The sequence below is a fragment of the Chlamydotis macqueenii genome, chromosome 2 (genome assembly GCF_036417535.1).
Source record: "Chlamydotis macqueenii isolate bChlMac1 chromosome 2, bChlMac1.mat, whole genome shotgun sequence".
Lineage (NCBI taxonomy): Eukaryota > Metazoa > Chordata > Aves > Otidiformes > Otididae > Chlamydotis > Chlamydotis macqueenii.
In genome coordinates, this window is record NC_141557.1 from 29,660,555 (window position 1) to 29,683,850 (window position 23,296).

Consider the following 23,296-nt stretch of genomic DNA (forward strand, 5'->3'; position numbering starts at 1 on the left):
TTGTTATCTGAAATTAGACAGTTATGAGTTTGCCCATTTCCCTTCCACCCCTATTTTATTCTACTGTTTCTTGAAAAATGTTTCCAGTGTAATATCGTAGAATTATAGAATGGTTTGGGTTGGAAGCGACCTTTAAAGGTCATCTAGTCCAACACCCCTGCAAGGAGCATGGACACCTTTCAACTAGATCAGGTTACTCAGAGCCCCATCCAACTTGGCCTTGAACGTTTGCAGGGATGGGAAACAGAGCCCACCTCTCTGGGCAACCTGTTTCAGCGCTTCACCACCCTCATCATAAAAAAAAATTACCTTGTTGTCTAGTCTAAATCTACTCTCTTTTAGTTTAAAACTATTACCCTTTGTCCTGTCACAACAGGCCCTGTTAAAAAGTTTCTCCTCATCTTTCCTCTAGGCCCCCTTCAAATACTGGAAGGTTGCAATAAGGTCTCACCGGCATCTTCTCTTCTCCAGGCTGAACAACCCCAACTCTCTCAGCCTGTCTTCATAGGAGAGATGCTTCACCCCTCTGATTGTCTTCATGGCCCTGCTCTGGACCCTCTCCAACAGGTCCATGTCCTTTTTATGTTGGGGGCTCCAGAGCTGGACCCCCACTCCAGGTGGGGTCTCATGAGAGCAGAGTGTAGGGGCAGAATCACCTCCCTCGACCTGCTGGCCACACTTCTTTTGATACAGTCCATGATATGACTGGACTTCTGGGCTGCAAGCACACATTGAGGGCTTATGTCCAGCTTTTCATCCACCAGTACCCTCAAGTCTTTCTTGATGGGGCTACACTCAATCCCTTCATCGCCCAGCCTGCGTTCATAGCAGAGGTTGCCCTGACTCAGGTGCAGGACCTTGCACTTGAGATTCACATAGGCCCACTTCTCGAGCTTGTCCAGGTCCCTCGGGATGGCATCCTGTCCCTCAGATGTGTTGACTGCACTACTCAGCTTGGTGTCGTAAGTGAACTTACTGAGGGTGCACTTGATCCTACTGTCCGTGTCATTGATGAAGATATTAAACAATGTTGGTCCCAATATGGATCCCTGAGGGACACCGCTTGTCACTGATCTCCGTATGGACAATAATATATTCCATTATAATGGAATATAATATAATTCCAATATAATTCCATATAATCCTCATGCTTTCCTCCTCCAAGTTTATTACTGATAGTTTCACTGAGTCATTATGAAATCATTTCACAGAAATGGACTCTGAAATGGCCAGAGTACTCAAGAGCAGGAGAATTATATGCATTTTATGACATTGTAGAAAGTTTTTAAAGGATTTACATTGTTTCTTACTTTTGCCTTTTCATTGCCCTAATGAGAGAAAGAAACAAAAACAAAACCAAAAACCAAAACCAAAAACAACCACGCTTTCCCACATTCCCTCTTTCAATGTCTCCTCAGCCAGACTACAATTCTCCAGAGTCGATTTTCCTAATAGAGTCCTCCCTGACTATGTTGGACAAATGTCATGTCCCCTGGCTCTCTCCATCTTGTAATGAAAATAGACCTATTGCCAGCTACACCTTACTGATTGCTTCCTACCTGCTGCTAAGGATAATTTGTGCAGCGTAAATGAAGACTTCAGTAGCTGCTGTAGGAAAAAAAGCTACAAGAAGGGACTGCTATTCAGCACTCAGATAAAACAGTCAGTAAAGAAACAGCTCTGATTAGCTGAAAATGTGTAGAGTGTAAAAGATCTTTAAGTTTTCACAATCTTAATTATATCAGACATCATAAATGTTTCAATCTGCAAAATGAATCATGTGTTTGCATCTTTCAATTTGCTCAGTCCCATACCGAGAATTTATGTGTACTTGTTTTCTTTTTTGTTCTGGCAAATACGTATTTCTAGATTGGTTTTTATTGTTTGAAAGTAAGCAATAAAGGAATTTGCCAATATTACTCCCAGTTGTGGCCATTTAGAATGCTGATGTTCATATTTGTTAGTTGCCCCCAAATATACTTTCAGATAATTTGAAAGAATGAAGGGGACAACGGCATTACATGTGAATTACAGAAAACAGTGAGTTGGAGTGGGAAACTGAAATACCGGCACTTCCAGACAGCAAAACGCTCTGCTTTGTACAGCTTCAGATCCACCTGGTTTGCCTCATCCCTCCTATGCAACAGGTCATACTGCCTCCTGTTTGTCCCACAGTGTGAGAACAGTATGACACACATGTGGGAGCGAGAGCATTTATCGTTTACTTTTCGCCATTCACTGTTTATAGAGAAAGGAATACATGTTATTTCTAGCTGCTGAAGGACTGCTGTTTTATTTTACATCTATTTTCTTGGCACAGCCTGGGATTTAATTGGAAAGTACAGTGAGTAGAGGTGGAAACAGTCACTAGGAAACTAACTACCACTAAGGAAATACATTGCCATTGTACTGAAGAACCAGCTGACAAATCCTACATGAGACATTCAGTGCATTTTCTAGACTAGAAATTCAGATATGTTTGGATAATTACCTAACCTTTTACCTGCAGACTATACATACAGCTTTCATTTCTGTCTTCCGCAAAGAGAGAAGTAAAAGAACTGCATCAATAATAAGTGTATTTTACATAGCAAATCACTCAATCCCTTTCTTAGTCTCATGCGTTAAGGTCTTCTCCCATACAGACGCATGTGCGCACATACATTTTCCTTTTGTCTATTCTGAGTAATATTTGAAGCATCTGCCAATCCTAGTTTAAAATACTTTCTGCAATTTGACAGCTAGCATTTCATCTTGATGCACTCTAATTATCCTTCCAAAATTGTCTCTTTTCACACTTCTCACCAGCCTCCTCAAAAAATTGTTTAGACATTGTAAAATGCTGGTCCATCTTCCAAGTGATACTGCTCTTTAACATGCCTGGGCACTCTTTCTCCTTTGATTGCTTTAGCTCTTTTCACCTCTAAAGATATAATAATCTAATTCATAATGCTTTTTCTGAGGCTCAAAAAAAGACCCCTTTGCATACAACACTGACCAACTGTAAACTTTTAATTCACCTGCAGAAGCTCACCAAAATGAAAACAGATCCACAAGTCAGTCTGAAGTGCCCATAGCCTTAAAACACACAACTTCAGTCCACATGAAGAGAAATGAAGCAAATGCTGACCGTTATAACCACTGAAGGTTTTACCGAGCTCCCAGAGGACCTGAAAGGTCCTGAAAGATTGGAAAGGCCCCAGTCTGCTTTGGGAATCATAGAATAGTTGGAAGGGACCTAGTCCAACACCCCTGCAAGGAGCAGGGACATCTCCAACCAGATCAGGTTGCTCAGAGCCCTGTCCAACCTGGCCTTGAATGTTTCCAGGGATGGGGCATCTACTACCTCTGTGGGCAACCTGTTCCTGTGTTACACCACCCTCATTGTAAAAAATTTCTTCCTTTTGCCTAATCTAAATTTACCTCCTTCTGGTTTAAAACCATTATGATCTGTAAGCTTCCTCTTTTTTTTTTTCACGCTTGAGACCACTCAGCCAGTAACACTGAAAGACTTGTAAGACAGTAAGACTCTCGCCTCCATCCTTCATCTGTGCTGCAGCGAGCCAACCTGTCTTTGCAGGTTTTAGCAGTTAACTCTTGATTTTTCACCATGTGTGAATTCTTCAAAAGTTACAGAAGTTTGATTTGTTTTGTGTCTCTTCCAGTGAGCAGTGCCTGGAAAGGACATCACTTCTAAAGCAGATTTATCAGCAGCATCAATCCTGTCCTGAATGGTGAGTGGTTTACCATTGTTTTTGAGGTTGTTTTGAGGTTCCCATGGTTCGGAAGGCTTGGAGTGTCATTTCAGTGCACTGGGTGTAATTTCTGTTCAACTGTGATCCCAGTTCTGGGGAGCTCTGGACCCCAGCAGTGGGTCCTGTTCAAACCCATCCCCATCTTTCCTAACATTCAGATCATTGTTTATCTCCTAGTGTTGGAATGAAACCAACCCCAACACTTCAAAGCATTAGTTGTTTTTCTTTTGGATTTACAGCAGTTTTCATCTACCTCTTGAAGATGATGTTAGAGGGACTTTAAAAAACCCCATAATAATAATAATAGTACTGATAATACTGAAACCAAGTTCATGAGTTTTCCATGCATTGAGAGAAAAAGGACAGCAGCTGTCAATACTGTTAAAAATAGTTTATATCTACTGTCTGATTTACCCTTCTGGGGTTATAAATGTTGACAAGCTAACATCAGGGCAAAGGTAGATCGGTCTGTCAAGTTTCTATTTTCTGCTTCTTGCTCTTCCACAAAGTACTACAGAGACTGATTGATTTGATTTTAAAGAGTTCAGTTACATCACAGTGACACAGTCTTCAATATGAATTAAAAGAGCAAAATTGTTTGTTTAACTTGTTTTCATGTTGACAGGATCTTTGCACTCCAGGCAATCACTTTGTTTTTCTTACAGCTTTGCTCTTTAGCCACCCAAATGTGCAATGTCACTCAACCTTGTCATACGTTTTTCTTGATGTTCCCTATTAGTCTCTACTACACTTTTCAGCAATCTAACAAATGTGGATACCCTTTAGTCAGTCAGTTGCTTTGGTTGTTTGCCATTTTAGGCTTTTTCTCCTGATGCTGTGCTAAGGGAATTTCTTAGTGGACATCAACTTTACTTTATTTGAGATGACCCTTTGAGAGAGGTTACCATATGTATGATCATTCAAATAAATTATTGTAGATATCCAAAATCAAAATTACACATTTGAACTGTTATGCACAGTTTAATTTTGACTCAGCTCCAAACTTTTTGAGGGAATTAGGAAGCAATAATCCCATTCAGGGTCTTGCTGAGCTTGACTTCTTTCTGAAAATGAGATTTAAATGATTTCAGAATAAAAACTATCCAAAATTTTGAGCTTCTTTTAGACACTGAACTGTCCTGTTGAACCTTTCCAGTATTATCTCTTGCAAGTGCATTTTTAATCTGTCTTACCCCATTTTCTATATTCATGTTAATATGGCATTCAAATTCGTATGTGCATCATTCAAATTCATATGTGCATCAACTCTTATTTTTATATATAGAGAGAACTGAGATTAAATTATCAAAAAGAATGCACAAATAAAAGGATATAATCCAGCATTGAAGACATTGAAAACCAGAAGGTTTCAGACAAATTATGTGTGATATGGGAAGGCTCTGACACGATATGGTGACCTAGATTAGATTTCTGACCAAAAGTCAAGGTAAAGCTGTGTGGAAGCAAAAATTATAGGTTTACTTAGGGAAATTTTAAGCCAGTAATGTTGGGTTATTTTCTTGAAATTAATGACTCCTCATGTGTAAAAGCTTGGAAATGGATAATGAATTCATCAGAACTAAAAAAAAAACATTAGAATCTATTGTGTACATATAGGCCTTTATTAATGAAATTATTTAACTTTTGATGTTTAAATCTCAATGTGCTTAAATGTCAATTATGTGAGTGAGTTTTATCAAGTACTTTGGCATTAAAGTAATGTAGACTGGTTAGTAGTACAAATGCAGAGTTCATCATTGTCTTTTCTCAAAAATGGGACCTTAAAAGGCTAGGCTCTTTCAAAACTACATAGTTGCAAAGAAATTTTAATCCTAGCAAAGTTCTACTCTTTGCAGCTGCATTTTTGCTGATTCTCTGAACTCAGAGTTAATTGACAGACAATTTGTCCTGTGGACTTTAAATAACATACTGAAAATCTCTGTTTTGGGGAGAGGCGGGTTTAAAGTTAATTATTCCCCAAAATGACTTCTTCAAACTGAGTACTAGAGCTGGCAAAAATATGTCATTGAATAAGACTTCTTTTTGTGGATTTTTTGTTTTTGTCTAAGTGTCTAAGACACTGAAAGTGAAAGTCCTTTTAGTGGAATAAGATCTAGTTCTTGGCCATAATGAAGTACAAACCACTGATAAGTTAATCCTTTTTATTTTGGCTACCTGAGCTTCTCTAGTTCACTTTTCAAAAACAGATTAGAAATCTGGGTTAAGCAGGCACAATTCCTAAATAGGAATAGCTAATTATGAGATTTTGGTTTTGATCTTGGACTTTTTAGGCTCTTCAGCATTTCTGATTTGTAGTTATATCTTTGAGTGTAAACAGCTTTTTTATTCTTCAGGTCTGCGACTTGCTTTTCTCTACTTTAAACCAAGCTCCCTCTGAGCTGGAAGGTATGTTTCATTGAACACCTGAGATCCTTCACTCTGACCTTCTAGTTAACTAAGTGATCTAGTGATTTTTCGCCATAGTGTCAGCATTTATCTCTTACAGCTTGCATTTTTGCCAATTTCTTTTGGGTTTTTTACCTTTTTTTTTAATAATTCCATAATATCATGAACCAGATTAGAATATCTTTTCTTTATGCATTTGCTTCTTATGGTAAATTATTTCCATATTTCTCAGTAGCAGCTGCTTCTTACTTCAAGGTAAGATTAAATTTCTATGGCCAATACCACAGCTTCCTAGAATGTTCTTTTGCCATTTTTTTCCCACTGAGCTTAAACTGGAAATCCACATCCATCATTAGATATATCCTGAAAATAAATCTCTGTAGATTTTCTTCTATTTCATCTGAGGTTCTCTCTTTTTCCTCTCAACTCTCTGATCAGAAGAGAATAAATTCTGCAGCATGCATAGATGTAATCTTTCTCTGGGTTGCTAAAACTCTAGTTTATTTGAATTTTCACCATTTCTTTGCCCTATGAAGTTATGTTGGTGCTTCATTTGCTTTAAAATTAAGTGGAAATTTACAAATATATGTTTCGTGTGACTGTCTTAAATGAAGGGCAGTGGTTAAGCTGCCATGTGTCAAGATGCTTTAACAGAAGTTAAATATTAATTATCTAGTCTCTAATTTAGTGTGGTGATGACATAGTCCTAAATTTAAAAGACACACCTGTTGAAATATGTATGGACCTACTGAAATATACTTAGTGTTGTAGCATAAAATGGGAACAATTAATTAAATAAATTGTGTCAGAAGTTTAGAGGTAACGGTTATGTATCATTCTTATCGTAGTTTTGTTAAAATTATGAATGACAAGGCATAAATGTTAACTCTTGCAGGAATGGTATACTATTATTTTCTAATTATTTTTCTTTTTTTTTGTTGTCTTTAGATAGATAGATGTTTAATCCATGCATTAGAAAACATATATATTCACTTTTGATTATTGACTGAATGATTACATTAAATTACAACTTTCAAAAGTGAGGATATGTTGTTAAATGACTAGCTAGTTGTCCTTACTTCTTTTCACAGAGGGGGTCAGACACTCAATAGAGTTATTGATAGTTTCCAGAGAAGTCCACATTATTTGTTTAAATTATTTCAAATTCAATAAGCTATATTTTCTTTGTGCACCCATTTCTGAAAATAGATGGCAAGTCAGATACTTATCCACAGTAGTTTTGATTTAAATATTTGTTAGAAAGTAACAATTCTAAATTGAGAATATATTCTGTGTATATTTACCAACAGAAATAATGTAAACAACTTAAAGACATGAGTTTTACATTTCAAATTTGGACATCCTAAAATTTTTATAGTTTTGAGCCAGTATAGATAATATAAGGCCTGACCTGTGAGCTCTCATTTCTCAGTGAGCCTGAGTTTTCCAAATCGGGTCCATTTTGGTAGAAAAATACACATTTCCTTTTTGTTGGTTGCATTCATTTGCATATTATTTGCAATTTTTAATTAATTTTGTGGTCTATTTTTTTCCTGAAGTACTTCTCAGTTTATTATTATTATTATTATTTAATATAGCCTGTGGAACACTGAACACTGATTAAGTGTTGTATGCTTTCTGTTATCTCTGAAGCATAACCGATGAAGTATTGTGAATTTGGCACTGTGTAATGTAGCATTTTGCTTGCTGTGCAGCACTAACAAACAACACATCAGTAGTCTTGCCTGTCTCATTTAAATGCAACCTCAGAGTCACACTGCATGTTACAAATATCTGGGAGCTGTGTGATTAGTTAACATCTTGTGCATAACCTTAAAAGTATAGCAAGTTCTCAGGAGATAATTAGCTTTCTGGATACCTCTAGTGAAATGAACTATGGCTTAGCAATGATAGGTACTGTGTGTTTTACAGCTCCAAGCAATGGTGTCATGAAAATGCCTTTAAAAAATAGCTGAAGTATCTTCTACATTAAAGAAAAAAAATTAAAAAATGAGCGAGAGGGAGGGAGAGAAAGAAGTTCTAATTTATTTATTCCTTGTTATCAGGATTGCCTTTGCTTCCTATCTTCTAATTTTATGTTCTTTCCTTTTTTTGGCGGCTCTTCTGGTGTAAATAAAGAGTGTTCGGCAGGCACCAGCCTCCCTTACTGAAGTCTACTCACCTCTGCCCCAGAGTTCATGTCTCATATTCTATGTGTGAGTAAATAAACAAAATACATCACAACTGAATAATCAGGATAATATGATACTGTATTTTTCCATAGCAAATGCTTGAAACTTCAGTTCTTTGTCTAGATTTAGGGAAAGCAATGTTTTCCAAACATTTTCCAAATGTTTTTTGTTTAATGAAATAATTTCCCAGCCATATCCATGTGTAAAATTTTAAAGCTTTTTATCCTGCTCTGAAAAGGCTATCCTAAGCCTTCAGTGTTCATAATATTCTCTTTTAGCACTGGATGTATCTGTATAATAACCTCAAAATTAAAATGTTTTGGCAGTTTCTAAATATAAGTTATAGCTGCAGCTGTCAGGAAACAGCGTTTTGACAAAATTGAACTTTTTAAAGGAAAGTATCAATTTTGATTAAATTTGCTTGAAAGGTGTTTTCTAATTTGGAACAAAGCATTTTAATAGGCTCACAGCATCCTGTATATTCATTGAAGTATAATGTTACTGTTTGCTTAAAATTATTTTTCATTTTGAGGTTCATTGGTGACTATAATCCATGCCCAAGAACTGAACTATTTTTGAAACATTTCCATATTATTTCTATTGACCTTTAAATGCTTTTCTCCCCAAAAAAATTATTTTGTAAGAAACTTCAAATTTAATTTTTATTCTATTTAGTAAATTTTTTTTCTGAAAGGCCAAAATTTTCTATGAAATTCCAGATTTAATCACTTCTCAATTTTTCTGAAACGTGAACAGTTGGTCTAGCTGCACTGGCACTGGTTGTACAAAGATGTAAGCCTGCACATATCTTTAACCGTATGGATCAAATTTAAAAGCTACCAGTAATTCAGTGGATTTTTATCCAGTTATTTTTCCTTTTCACCCACTGGTGATGTTTTGTATGCTGTGAAGCCAAATATGCCTCCTGATGGCAGAATCCTTCTTTAAGCAGCCAGGCTCCTTCCCTAGGGTACAGGGGAAGTCAGACACCTCAGAAAATGAAATAAAATGTAAGATGTGTGAGACTACCTGCAGTTGCAGAATTAATTAATGGACAGGATGAGTCTCCAAACTTTACAAAGCTTCAGGAGAGCACATCTACTGTGTTCTTCTGAGGCTCAAAATTCTGTTCTATAGATAAGGTAAGGCCTATTTTGAGGTACCTGATATGTTCTTGCATATGTCTGTTAAAATGCAGCAAAAGAGTGGAAAGCAGCATTGCTCTGTGTGTGTGTAATATTCAAGTGAATAGTTGTTAATTGAATTTTGAACAGGAGACCCACCTGAGGACTTCCAAGATCACCTCACCTGGGTCCTAGACTGGTACTCTAACACTATCTTCTTCAGGGCACTTTGAAATGCTCCTCATGAAGCTGAAATGCTGTGCAGAATCATAGAATAATTTGGGTTGGAAGGGACCTTTAAAGGTCATCTAGTCCAACCCCCCTGCAAGGAGCAGGGGCATCTCCAACCAGATCAGGTTGCTCAGAGCCCTGTCCAACCTGGCCTTGAATGTTTCCGGGGATGGGGAATCTACCACCTCTCTGGGCAACATGTTCCAGTGTTTAACCACCCTCATTGTAAAAAATTTCTTCCTTGTATCTTGTCTAAATCTAGCTCCTTCTAGTTTGAAACCATTACCCCTCGTCCTGTCACAGCAGGTCCTGCTAAAATGTTTGTCCCCATCTTATAAGCCCCCTTTAAGTATTGAAAGACTGCAATAAGGTCTCACCAGTCTTCTCTTCTCCAGGCTGAACAGCCCCAACTCTCTCAGCCTCTCCTCATAGGAGAGGTGCTCCAGCCCTCTGATTATTTTTGTGGCCCTCCTCTGGACTTGCTCCAACAAGTCTGTGTCCTTCTTATGTTGCGGGCTCCAGAGCTGGACGCAGTACTCCAGGTGGACCCTCACAAGAGCAGAGTAAAGAGAGAGAATCCCCTCCCTCAGCCTGCTGGCCACGCTCCTTTTGATGCAGCCCAGGATGTGGTTGGCTTTCTGGGCTGCAAGCGCACATTGCAGGCTCATGTTAAGCTTCTTACCAACCAACATCCCCAAGTCCTTCTCCTCAGGGCTGCTTGAAATCTATTCTCCACCCAGTCTGTATTTGTGCTTGGGATACCCCTGACCCAGGTGCAGCACCTTGCACTTGACCTTGTTGAAGTTCATGAGGTTTGCATGGACCCATCTCTCAAGCTTGTCAAGATCCCTCTGAATGGTATCCCTTTCCTCCATCTTGTTGACCATACCTCACACCTTGGTGTCATCAGCGAACTTCCTGAAGGTGCACTCTATCCCACTGTCTATGTCGCCGACAAAGATGCTAAATAGGGCTGGTCCCACAGGGCCATTGACCACAACTCTTTGAGTGCGACAGTGCAGCCAATTCCTTATCCACCAAGTGGTTCATCCGTCAAATCCATGTCTCTCCAGTTTAGAGACCAGGATGTTGTGTGGGACAGTGTCACATACTTTGCACACAATTGAAGATTTGCTGAGCATGGAAGAAAGGGAAGAAGAGGGAGTTTAACTCCCTAGCTGAGCACTGGCTTGTAAAGGGGAAGATCTGATGCCAAGCCTTTTCCCTTAAGACTGTTTCTGTGTTTTGTAGGAGAGTGAGATAATTCTGTTAATAGGAACTGAAATCTAGAAGTCTTTCTCCATCACTGCAACTCCCTTTCTGCATTTCTGTAGCCTACACAAATTACATCTTCATCTGGTTATGTTACAAAAAACCCCTTTCTCTTTACTCCTACTTTGAATTAGATTGAACCAGATAGTGTATATTAGACTTGTTAAATCATTCCCCATAGCGCTTAGGAACTTTTAATTTTAGGGATTAAAAATAAACCATAGCAGTAATAATGGAGGAGACAGAATAGTTTGATGCTCTTCAGGAATGAATGGGAGCTTCCAGCTTAATAGTTTTGCACTGAAGCAGGCAAATTCTACATAAATCAAAGTTTAATGTTTAAATATCTACTAGGTCCGAAGCTGAGGGTCAGCTACGTAAAATTTTCTGATCCTTGTCAAAATCACTGGGTTGGCCACCTCTAATTTTAGAAATGTGAGCATTTGCCTCTTATGCCTTATGTCCTTCCGTGTGAAATAGGAATAAAGGAATGTCTTTTCTTTTTTAGAGAGCTGGAATTCTTTAACTGTGGTAATGGAAGGTACCTAAAATCATTTTACTCATATTCTTCACAGAGGTCAGTAAGCAAGTGCTAAGTGTCAAAATAATTCTCTACTCTCCAAGGTGGAGCTGACTTGCTAAGCTGAAGGACACACTCTCTAGTCCATTACCCTGTCCTCCATATTTTACATTTTTGTCAATAAAAAATAATGTACAGCCAGAGTGTGAAATTTTCTTCTGTATAAAGGGCCAACAAAAGGCCCATGCCTCAACAGCCTTCCAGAAGAGAATGACACCTCAACAGACCAGTCAGTGTTAATGATTAAAAAATGAGACACTCTGAGCCTACGTGTAAAATATTTTGAGCCAAATTCTTGACTCTGACAGTCTTGGCTGAAGAGGGCACATAGAGCAGAAAGCTGCCTTTGGCTGAGGCAGACAAAGATAAATTCACCTTGGAGAAGTGGCAGAGTTGATAAAGTGATTGTTTACTCAGCCTGAAGAACCTTCCACTAAGATATTGAGATACTATGATTTTCTTTCTTTTTTTTTTTTTTTTTTTTTTAACTGTCAAGGTATCTTCCCCTGTGCTGCATGCTTTCAAATTTTCTTTATAGGAAGTAAAAGCATTCAGTGCCTTGACCATAAATTAGGTTCCAATGTTTCGCTATAGAAACCAGAAACACGCAAGCCTGGTTTCCGCTCCCATGGAGTGCTCTGTAATATATGGTTACTCAGAAATTATGTTTTTCAAGCAAGTTGCCAAATTTGTAAGATGATTGCAAAATAGTATAGTTCTTCAGTTCTCATCTTCACTCCTTAAGGTCAAATTTTTGACCCTTTTTGGTGAAAGGGAAGCAGAAAAAATCTTCCACTGAGGATATAATGCTTGTATAGGTCAGTTCTGCATGAAACTGGACAAGTAAGGCTCATTCATGTAATTCCTTCCATCCTAATTCTTAAAGTGCAAGAGAAAAAAAGTAATCAGTAAATCCAGCCTTATACAGATGTTCTGCCTTAATATTCAAAGTGTCCTAATGATCCCTCAGGCAGCTGTACAGTTAATCATTTAGTTTCCTTGTTGCTTGAACTGGATTTTTGGTTAACCGGAGTTAGCTGGTGGCTGTTTCACAGATTTGCCTGTGTGAGATGCCATGTAAGTAGAATTTTGCAGAGATTTTAAAGTGGTTGGCCCTTCTTCATCTTAAGTTTATTTAAATTCTGTAGTAGGTGCTAGGCAGAATTTGCATATAGGTGAGTCAGGTCTGTATCTTATGTTAAGGAGAAAAAAAAAGAAGTGAGTGGTGGATTCACAGATTGGCAATACTACCATACTTTATCCTGGATCTTTAGGGAGTTTCTTTGGAAGAGTTATGACTGCAACAGGGTGTCCTATCTTGCAGCAAAAATAGTAGTGTCCCATGTAGTCTAACCTGGTCACCAACTGCTCTTCCTGAATAGCACTTCTGCTGTTGCAATGGAGATGTTGTTTTGGCCACTTGTGGAGGAGATGATTCACTGGAAAATGCCATTTGCGGCTAATGATCACCTGCAGTGTTACAGGGTTTTCACAAAGTTAAAGCAAAGAGAAAAGAGCCACCACTGAATTAAAATCCTCCCAATTTGTACTCTTAAATCTGTAGTTCTGTTGTTTGGGTTTTGTTAAATGGTCTGACAGTTCAAAAAAGTCACACGTAGTTCAATTTGCTGGAGGAGGTTTTTAATGGAATGCCTTGAGTTTTTTAACTGATCTTCCCCTTGCAGATCTCAGCTGTTTGAGAATTGGGCCCTAAGTTGTCTTTTCACAATGATTTTGGTTTTGTAAATTAATGATCTAAGTGATTTATTATTCAGTTCTTCCACTACTGTGTTATTTCTGTTGGTCTTTGTTTTTCTGCTTAATTTCTATAAATTACTGTAGAGTTTCCCATAAGGTATAATTAAGCAGAATTGCTAAAGTTTTAATTATTGTGTATTATAGATGTTGAAAGCAACATTAGCACTTAGCTTTTAAAAATGTGATAGTATATTTATAAGAGAGCATTTATAAACACATTTACATATAGTTAAGATGAAAAAGGTATTTGAATTGTAGTCATTAGCATTTCTTCAAACATATGGCATACCAGCAGAGGCCATGGGCCATGCCTTCATTAACTGAACACTGTTTCATCAGTATCTCAGCTTCCTGCTGAGCCACCCTGTGGCGTACCCTTCTGTCCCTGAGGTTTCAGTGACAAGGGACAATATGTCCCCAAGGTGAAAATCTGGGAAATAACGCAGATTAGCCCTTAGAGGAGTTCTTATGATTATTTAATCATACATAGGAAAGAAATACACTGTACCACAAAAGAAAAATATTAACCAGCCTACTATTTTCCGTGTTGCAGGATATGATGGTCTCTTCAGTGCACCATCAACATAACTACAGTGGAACATGACAGCTTTATGCTGCCCATTATAAGGCCAACCTGTTTCAAATTTGTTCTATAATGGGCAAAGCCTACATTGGTACTAATAGGTATCATGGGTCAATTATCATTCCTTGGCAATAATGTTCAGGTGATGGATCAAGATTTAACTTCTCTTAACCATGGCACTTGCAGCCATTTAATTTTATTTCCTAATAAAAATTGGAAAATGAATAAAAATATTCATATAAATGTCATGGTCATACTTTATTTGTGCATTTCTTAGGTATATAAAGACAGGTTAATACGACAGGCAAAGGCATTGGTTTTAAATCATTAAGTTCTCATACTCTACATGTTACATGATATTCTTTGCTAAAAACCCATGTATTTTGAAAAGCTCTAGTAGAAATCTGAAGACAACTTATGTATTTTATTTGACATGATGACACTTTTGAAAATAAGTTTAGGGGAGTTTTTTGGGGAGGGTTGGTCTTTTTGATTTTTAAGATGCATCTTTTCAATATCTCCCAGCCTTGCTTTTTCTTCTCGTTGTGATAGAGAGTAGGAAAAAGCATTGAAGTGGAAAATAATAGTAAAAAAATATTTGCTCTGGTTTGTTATGGATATTGGTCTGCTTTTTTTTTTTGCATTTATATTTATTTTCTTCAAAAATAATTAGATCTTTACAGATGTTAATGAATGCCCTCTGTCTTTGGAATCCATTTAGTAAAGCCTGTTCCTGGATTAAAAGGGGACAAATAGCAACTAAAGTCGACATATTTAAACTACAATTATAAATGCAGCTGTTGCAGGAATCCTTTTTCTAATATTAAAACACATATTTTGCTGTAATCTGTCCTTTTATTCTACCTATAGAAAAAGCTACTATTCAACATGCATTTAGGTAGAGGAACATAAAATCTATTACAGTTCAGCCTAGTGCAGATGAAGAAAGTGTCAATTTATAAAGCAGGATTTAATTTATATCATTACAAGCATCTGATACAATTAATGTATTTTTATTCACTGTCTTACAGTTTTTGACAGGTCTAGATGTAATTATGACAGAAATTTTAGAAACATTTTGGTAGGTAGTCAAGCTGAAGGTGTTTAAATTGGTATCGGTCCATTTTTACCTTCACTCTTTTCATATGGGAAGAATCTGAAAATCTCTTGCTATGGTATCCACCATTAATCAATGGCACAACGGAAAGCTCTCATTAACTTTAACCCTCCGACCCTGACATTAGTCTACTCATCACAGCAATCATTAGCAAAATGAAAAACAATCAGCCAGGGTATCTACATTATAATAATATTAATGCTTTTACTCTATTACACACAAATGTCAAATGTGACAAAAATCACTGAACTTCAAATATATACATAACAGATTTTTATATATAGAAAGAACCAGTTTTTGTTATTCTCACTCAACAGCAAAATTAAAGATACAGTGCCAAGGGGGCCCATACCATTTGCAATCTGCAGAATTTCCAATGTATTTTCAACAATATTGTAAATATTTATGGAGTTTTATAAAGACTCTATGCTTCCTTCTGTTTGTGATGCATCAACAAGACGCAGTAGGATATCATAGGCAGATATTTACTTCTGGGAATTCCCTTTTGGACTCTTTTTGGTTGAAAACCGCTTCATGACATACAGTACCGCAAATCCCCAGAAATGTACCATGCTATTATTGCCAGCTGAGTTCTTCCAAGTAAAGATGACATCAGCCATCTGTCATGTTATACTAATCCTAGGAAAGAAAGCCAACTGAATAGAAAATAAATACCTTTCATATCTATTAGCCAAATATTTGTATTTAAAAATGAAATCATTAAAATCTTGCTAGCAAAGCTAATTATTGTAAGTGAATAGTCTTTTCTGAGTAAACTACATACCTAAAATGTATTTGTCTTTTTAACTACCAAAAGTAAATTATGTCATGAACATATGTTTCAAATGCTAGTCTCTTGCTACCTATTAGTAGATAAGGAAATATGCCTCCAAGTAGTGATTTTCCTCCGGACCTGCTAGCTGAGCTCTGCCAGGTACCGTGTAGCTGTGTGGATGTTCTGTACTACTCTGCTGAGGTAAATGGAAGTTTCCCAGGATCTAGCAGAGAAGAAATTACACTCTCTGTCACAAGCAATGCTGCCAGTCAATAAGGAGAGTGTCTAAATTAACAGTAACATCATAATAAAATGTTTAAAAAGCCTAAACTGCGTCAGGTACCTGCTTCCCCACTGAGTAGGGGACATGTCAATGAGGAAGCCTTTTGGATAAGCTGTACGACTAATTTACATGGAGACTAACTCTGTGGACTTATGCCTTATTTCTTTGTTGTGGGCAGTTACTCAATAGCACATACCTGAAGTTTAAACTATTATGGTGCTCATGAGTTCTCATCGCAATATAATTAAGGCTAGAACAATAAATGTAATGGAATTTAAGAAGTGAACAGCCCATTCCCTGATAAGAGTGTAGTATGGTATAGCATAGAAAGTGATCCTAAAGCATATCTGTCATTAGTTTAGTGGTATAAACATGAATGCTTTCAGCATTATAAAAGTTCTTTTTGCTCTTTTAGAGTTGTAGAAGCAGTAGCACAGAAATAAGCATTCATACATAGAAGTACAAAAGTAAGTATATATAATATCTCCTATCTCCCTACACTCTCTCATTTGTTTTTTATTCCCTGTTCTTACCACCCAGTATTGTGAAGCAGCAGGCTTTTCTTTTAAACCAAAAATGCATTTTGGGATATAAATTTATATGAAATGCAAATTAAAACAATGGAAGTTTCAGAACAAAATGTGTTTATTTCTTGGGCTGTAAACCCTTTGACTTGTTTATAATTTAGAATAATACAGTAGATGGAATCAAATCTTTTGTAGATAATTCATTAGTACAGAACTAAGAATCAATAAGAAAAGTATTTCTTACAAGTTCTTCTTCCTGAGCCACTCAGCTGGTTGGGTCTTCTAATGGTTCCAGCTGGTTTCTCATACACCTGTTTCTGGTCCTTTAAAGCTGATTGGCGAGATACAAATGCTTTGTTACCTTCTTTGACTTTTTTCTTGGAAGATTGTTTTGGCATAATTCCTTCAACCAAAGGTTTAAATTTTGTCATCCATATATAATGCCTGAAATTTATACAGGATGATCAAGTTTTGTAAAGCCTAGCAGTAATACTGCCTTTTCAGTATGTACTACTTGCTATAACAACTTACAATATCTTATCCATTCTGGAATCTGATATTGTATTCAAATAACTGTCATCACTTTTGACACATGCTTGAAAATATACATAGCAAGCTGTTTATGCTAAACTAGACAAATTTAGACATTTCAAACTGGGCAAACCCATCAACATCAACTTGGTATTGAACCAGACCAGGACACTTCTGGTGAACAGCCTTTCTTCAACTACTGTTTATTTGTCAAAATCAATACTTTTAATTGAATGTAGTAATACCACTAAGAGATTTGGAAAAGGCTGTTCAGTGCCAAGATAAGATTTTTAATGAATACTGAGAGAGGAATAAAAACCTATGTCAGAATTATACAGTAGTTTGGCAGTGGATGTCAGATCTCAGAAATCTATGTTTAAATCTCTGCTTTTCTCACATTGCAAGATGACCCTAAACACTCTGTGTCTGGACCACCTAGAATAATTTTCATTTATTTGCTTTGAAGAAATAAGTTAATATTTCAAAGAAGAGGACTTTGTCTCAGTCTCTCCTGCAGGTGAATGATGGAAAACTTAGTTATCTGTTAGCTTCATTCTCTTTTACCTATCTTAATGATGTCTTTTCATGTGTACATGGAAAGTTTATCTCAAACAAATAAAAAAATGTAAGTGCACTTATGATATTTGTAAATAATAGAAGGGAAAATTTACAAAGCGGATCTTGTTTTAGTTTTGGAGCAAAGGCTGAATGCGGCCACTTGAAGGATGGTATAACTTAGAGTTTCTGAGTGAGACAAAGCCTGAAGTTGGATCAAAGACAAAAGTTTTAGCTGTGCTTGATCATATGATGTAATGACTAGAAGAAAACTACCACATTCAGGAATTATTTCTTCATGTTGACTGAAGATGTGAGTGTCTGGGTATTTGTTTTCAATAAATTGGTTTTGAGAGGATGTAGAGTCTTGAGAATTTTACATGTGTGAAAATAAGTCATTGTTTCAGAGTGTGGTGCGTTTTTTTTTTCAACTCTACAAAATAAAAAACTTTCTGTGAGACTGATGTAACTTGCAGACTTCTTTTTCCAGTGCTTTGGATGTGTAACTTGGATGAGAAAGCTTGGGATCTAAGAGTCAGAACTCCAAGACAGTGAAACACCTGGAGTCAGAATCTGCCACTACCAACTCCCATTTTTTCCAGGTTTATTTACTTTTGTGATTTAAATTTCAAAAACCCTTGGATTTAACTTGATGCAAAAATGGGAGTTTTTGAATTTGTGGCTGCTTATATAAAACTGAGGCAGTTGAAGTTTTACTTTCAAATAGTAAATCAATGCTAAAATTCCAGTTACCCAATCAGATATTTAAAGTCTTTCTGTGTCTCTAAAATACTAAGATTTCTACTTTTCAGTAGATTCTAGTACCCTCTCTGATACTGACTGTTAGATAGCTCTTTCCTCAAGGGGCAATTAACACTATAAAGTTCAATTTCATGTGTTCAGATTGTGTATCTCTAACAAAAGTTGCCTTTACATTTGCTTCAAGTGTGCCTTTAATTTCAGTGCCAGGAGAACAAATGATACTAACTTTAAAAAAATGAACCTCTGTAGTTATTGTCTTTTTGTAGTAAGTGACCTCTAGTTGGGCAGGGTTCCAAATGCATTTCTCCTGTGTGGACTGCCCGAATGCTGTTATGAAATACCATGGAGCTGAAATTTTGTACCTCTCTGTCCCATGAGGGTCTCTCTCCCTCTTTTGAAATTAAGCCTAAAATAATTTCAATTTTTTCTGCTGCTATAGAAGCCATCACCACCTTCTGTCTTTTAATAAAAATGACTTCCAAGAGGATCAAAGTGCAATTTTTCTGTTCACCATATTTGGATGAGAGCAGGGGAGGCTAATGCGAGGTCCTCATTAAGACGTCCATTCTGGAGACATCTGATTGAACTGGAATGTCTTCTTTTTAATTTATTTTCCCCTGGTTTATACTTTATTGCTTAATTTAAAGGAAAAAAAATAATCCTTACATCCTTATTGACAATAATTTCATTAAAAATGTGACTCAGTTTCACAGTCTGTAGCAAAACATGCATGGTCTTGCAGAAACATTGGGACATGCTTGCTGTCTCATGAAACACTAACAAGGCTGCCAGTGTTACCTACAAAACCCTCAGCCAGAAAGAAATCCTTTGGGACTGAAGGTGAAGTGAGCCATGTCCAGCCCATTCTTCCAAGCAAATATATGTTGCTGCAGGAGGAGTATGTAAGCAAACACTTGCTGACATTCCAATTTGATCTTTTCCCCAAAGGCAGGAAATGGGGAGAGAAGAGAAACTTGCTGCACTGCCACCTCTTTCCCTTTACTCTTCTATTCCGAGCGTACACAGGGGAAAAAGGACAGGGTAGCATGGAGATATATGCAGAGCCTCTGACTATTTTAAGCCAGTGAATTTCTTGCCTTTTTTTCAGGTAAAGAAATTACTTAATAAACAGTAACAGCATGACCATGTTTTGATTCTTTCTTCTTTCTAAAATATTGAAGTGGAAGAAGAGGAGGAAGGAACTGAAAGGAGTTACATTGTTCTGAACAGTGCCTTAAAATCTTAAAACAGAAAAGGATCATTTGATCTGGGGAGGCTAGAGGTGTTTCATTAAATAAAAACAAACAAAAATTGATTACACAGATTACATATATCCCTTGACATTCAAAAAGGCAAAATAGTATTTCATGTCCTACGCAGAAAACAAGAGCAAGTTAAAATTCAGTATGTCAGTCATAGTGAAAGAAATTACATTTATTTTGGAGTGATTACTTCAGCTAACCCCTTTTTTTTTGAGAATGAATGTCAACCTGGATTACTGCCATTCTATCTCCAAAGACAACTCAATTGAAAAATAAGATGGGAATTTAAAGTAACATTTTGGTGACTTCAGCTTATTTATGGAATCAAGAAATCTAGAACTAGAATATTTTAGTCATCTCCTATCTCAATAAGAATATACCTGTCTGCTTTACAACCCCCTAAGAGATGAAAAAAAAAAGTTATTATTATCTTGCACTATAAGACTTCATTAGCAATAAGCCAATTCTGAACCCAGAAGACTTTAAGACTGTTGTATTGGTTTTGTTTAGTGAGGGGGAGCTACAGTGGCAGCTTCTACAAGAAGCTGGTTGTAAAAGTATGTCACGTAGAAGCCCAAGAGTTGGGCCACTAAAAAACATCAAAACAACCAGTAAGTGGATCAAACTGCTAAAATTGAAGTGGCTTAAGTGGATCTGGACTGGCAGCATAAGGGTGAATTATTTTTTGCTCGGTGGGCCCATGACGCATCAGGCCATCAGGGAAGAGATGCAACATACAAATGGGCTCATGGTTGAGAGGTGGGCTTGACCATGGACACTATATCACAAGTTATCCACGAATGTGAAACATGCTGCAATCAAGCAAGCTAAGTGGTTAAAGCCTCTGTGGTATGGAAGACAATGGTTAAAATACAAATACAGAGAGGCCTGGCAAATTGATTATATTACACTCCCACAAACTTGCCAAGGCAAGCGCCATGTGCTTATGATGGTAGAAGCAACCCCTGGATGGCTGGAAACATATTCTGTACCGCATGCCACCGCCCAAAACACTATCCTGGGCCTTGAGAAACAAGTCTTATGGTGACATGGCACCCCAGAAAGAACTGGGGGACAGACAATGGGACCCATTTCTGAAACAAACACATAGACACCTGGGCCAAAGAGCATGGCATTGAGTGGGTATATCACATCCCCCATCATGCACCAGCCTCTTGAAAAGTTGAATGGTACAATGGACTGCTGAAAACTACACTGAAAGCAATGGGTAGTGGAACCTTCAAACACTGGGACACACATTTAGCAAAAGCTACATGGTTAGTTAACACTCAGGGATCCACTAATCGAGCTGACCCTGCCCAGTCCAAACTTTTACATGCTGTAGAACGAGATAAAGTCCCTGTGGTGCATGTAAGGAATATGTTGGGGAAGACAGTCTGGGTTATTCCTCCCCTGTACAAAGACAAACCCATGCATGGGATTGCTTTTGCTCAAGGACCTGGATGTACTTGGTGGGTAATGTAGGAGGATGAAGAAGTCTGATGTGTACCTTATCTGATTTTAGGTGAAAAGAGACAATCATTTGAACTGTATGATGTTGATTACTGTATAATACTGTATGTCATTACTTCTGTAGCTGTTATATGTCATATCAAAGATATTATAGTAAAAATCACCTAGATCAACAAAGAATGAATTTTGATAGAACTAAGAAAAATACAGCAGTGATAGAACCAGAACTGGCTTTAGCAACTGGCACACAGCAACTCGAGATCGATGTCTTCAACCTGCAGACCACGAACATAAAAAACCAGTTGCACCAGATATACCAACTGAGCAAACACTGTGTCATATCTCCTGCCCTGAGAGACTGTTATGACAGATGGACCCCAAAGTCATGGACTAAAAGAACTCAACAGACATTTTGGAGGGATGGCCCATAGACTAAGGGAGTGGTATCTGTATGTATATGTATATATATCAAGGACAGAAAAAAAGGTGATGATTAATTGGAAGGTGTAGGATCTGGGCATGATGTAGATGGTATGGAATAAGGGGTGGTTAATGACCTGGTTCTGGCTAGGATAGAGTTAATTTTCACCTGAGCTGGGAGAGGAACTGGAGCTGGTGGCACCTGTGGATGGGGGACACAGCTGGGATAGTTTACCCAAATTGGCCAAAGAGCTGTTGCAACCCATGTGACATCACGCTCAGTATATAAGTGAGGAGGGTGGTGAGGGTGGGTCTTATGCTACCTGGTAGGGAGCTGGGCATTAGGATCTGCTGTGAGCTATTGCTGTGAGCTAATCAGATTACTGATTCCTTAGTTTCCAAGTAAAATTTATGTCATGTTTTAAGTAAAAAAAAAAGTTTCAAATTAAAAGAAATAATGTTACTTACATTCTTATTTTAGATATCTCCATTTACTAATGAGGAAAAAGTAAAAAAAAGGAGATATTGCATCCCTGTGTTCCTCCAGGGAGATTAAGTAAAAAAAAGGACAAGCAGCTTGGAATTTAAACAGAATTAAGAGAGAGGTTTTTGGTTTTTTTTCTGAAATAAAATAATAACAAAATAAAGAAAATTATTGATTTTTAAAGTAAAATTTACAGATCTTTGTATCATTTTAAAAAATCTTTTCATAAAAGAGAGAGCTCACCAGTTCTAGAGTGATCCTTCTCCATTTTGAAGTACTTCCAGGTCTGCATATGGTACATGTGTATTGTTTAAGTATGGGGTACCTTTGTGCTTCTTCAAGAACACAAACATATATCTGAAGACAAGAAACTGAATGAATTAGTCCACTCATTCCTTGAAAACAAAGATTTGAGAATGGACTTGTTCCTTTTACATGCTCACTTGTGTTGGGAGTACCGTAAGGCTTGAGTTGATATTTAAATTGTCCCGTTGAGGTCTCTCACAGTAGCTTTAGGAGGCTGCAGCTTCAGAATGGTGGTCTCATCCTAGAGCTCCATTAAAACCCTAGTCTTCATCTGGTGCAAATATGTCTCACTAAATAGTTCAGTATCTGTCTAAAATTAACATCTGGGTGAACATAGTTGTTAAAGCTGCTCTCAGAAAAGATAAAATGAGAGATGCTTGGAAAGACTAACATACTTTGACTATTTTAAAAATATTTTCTCCCATTAGTTTAACACAGTGGCTTATACTCTAAGAGTCAGTCTGGATTCTATGCTGCTGCTGCGTGCTCAGGTTGGTATGAGGGATTAAATAGCTGATGGTCTTCTGCAACTGGCTAGAAGACTGTTTCCAGACTGTTCAGACAACCCATTCAGCTAAATTTGGCACTGTGATCTTTAATTTCTGGCTTCCACTTGGACTGTTACATTTTCAGACATTTCAGTAGAAAAATGCAGAAGTCTAGTTTATGCGGACAGCAACAACGATTCTAAGAAGTCTATTTGTTTAGGAAACTTAAACCATAGTACACATGACTGTTTTAAAAATGGAGGAAAAAGTTTATTTCTGATTTTATTTTTTACAGTTCCCTAGAAAGTACCTAAAGAATAAGACGGTAAGCAGCATGTGCAAGTGAATTTATTTAGACAGTTGAGAAAAAGAATTATTGGGTAGATACAGAAAGAAGGAAAAGAGAGGGTTA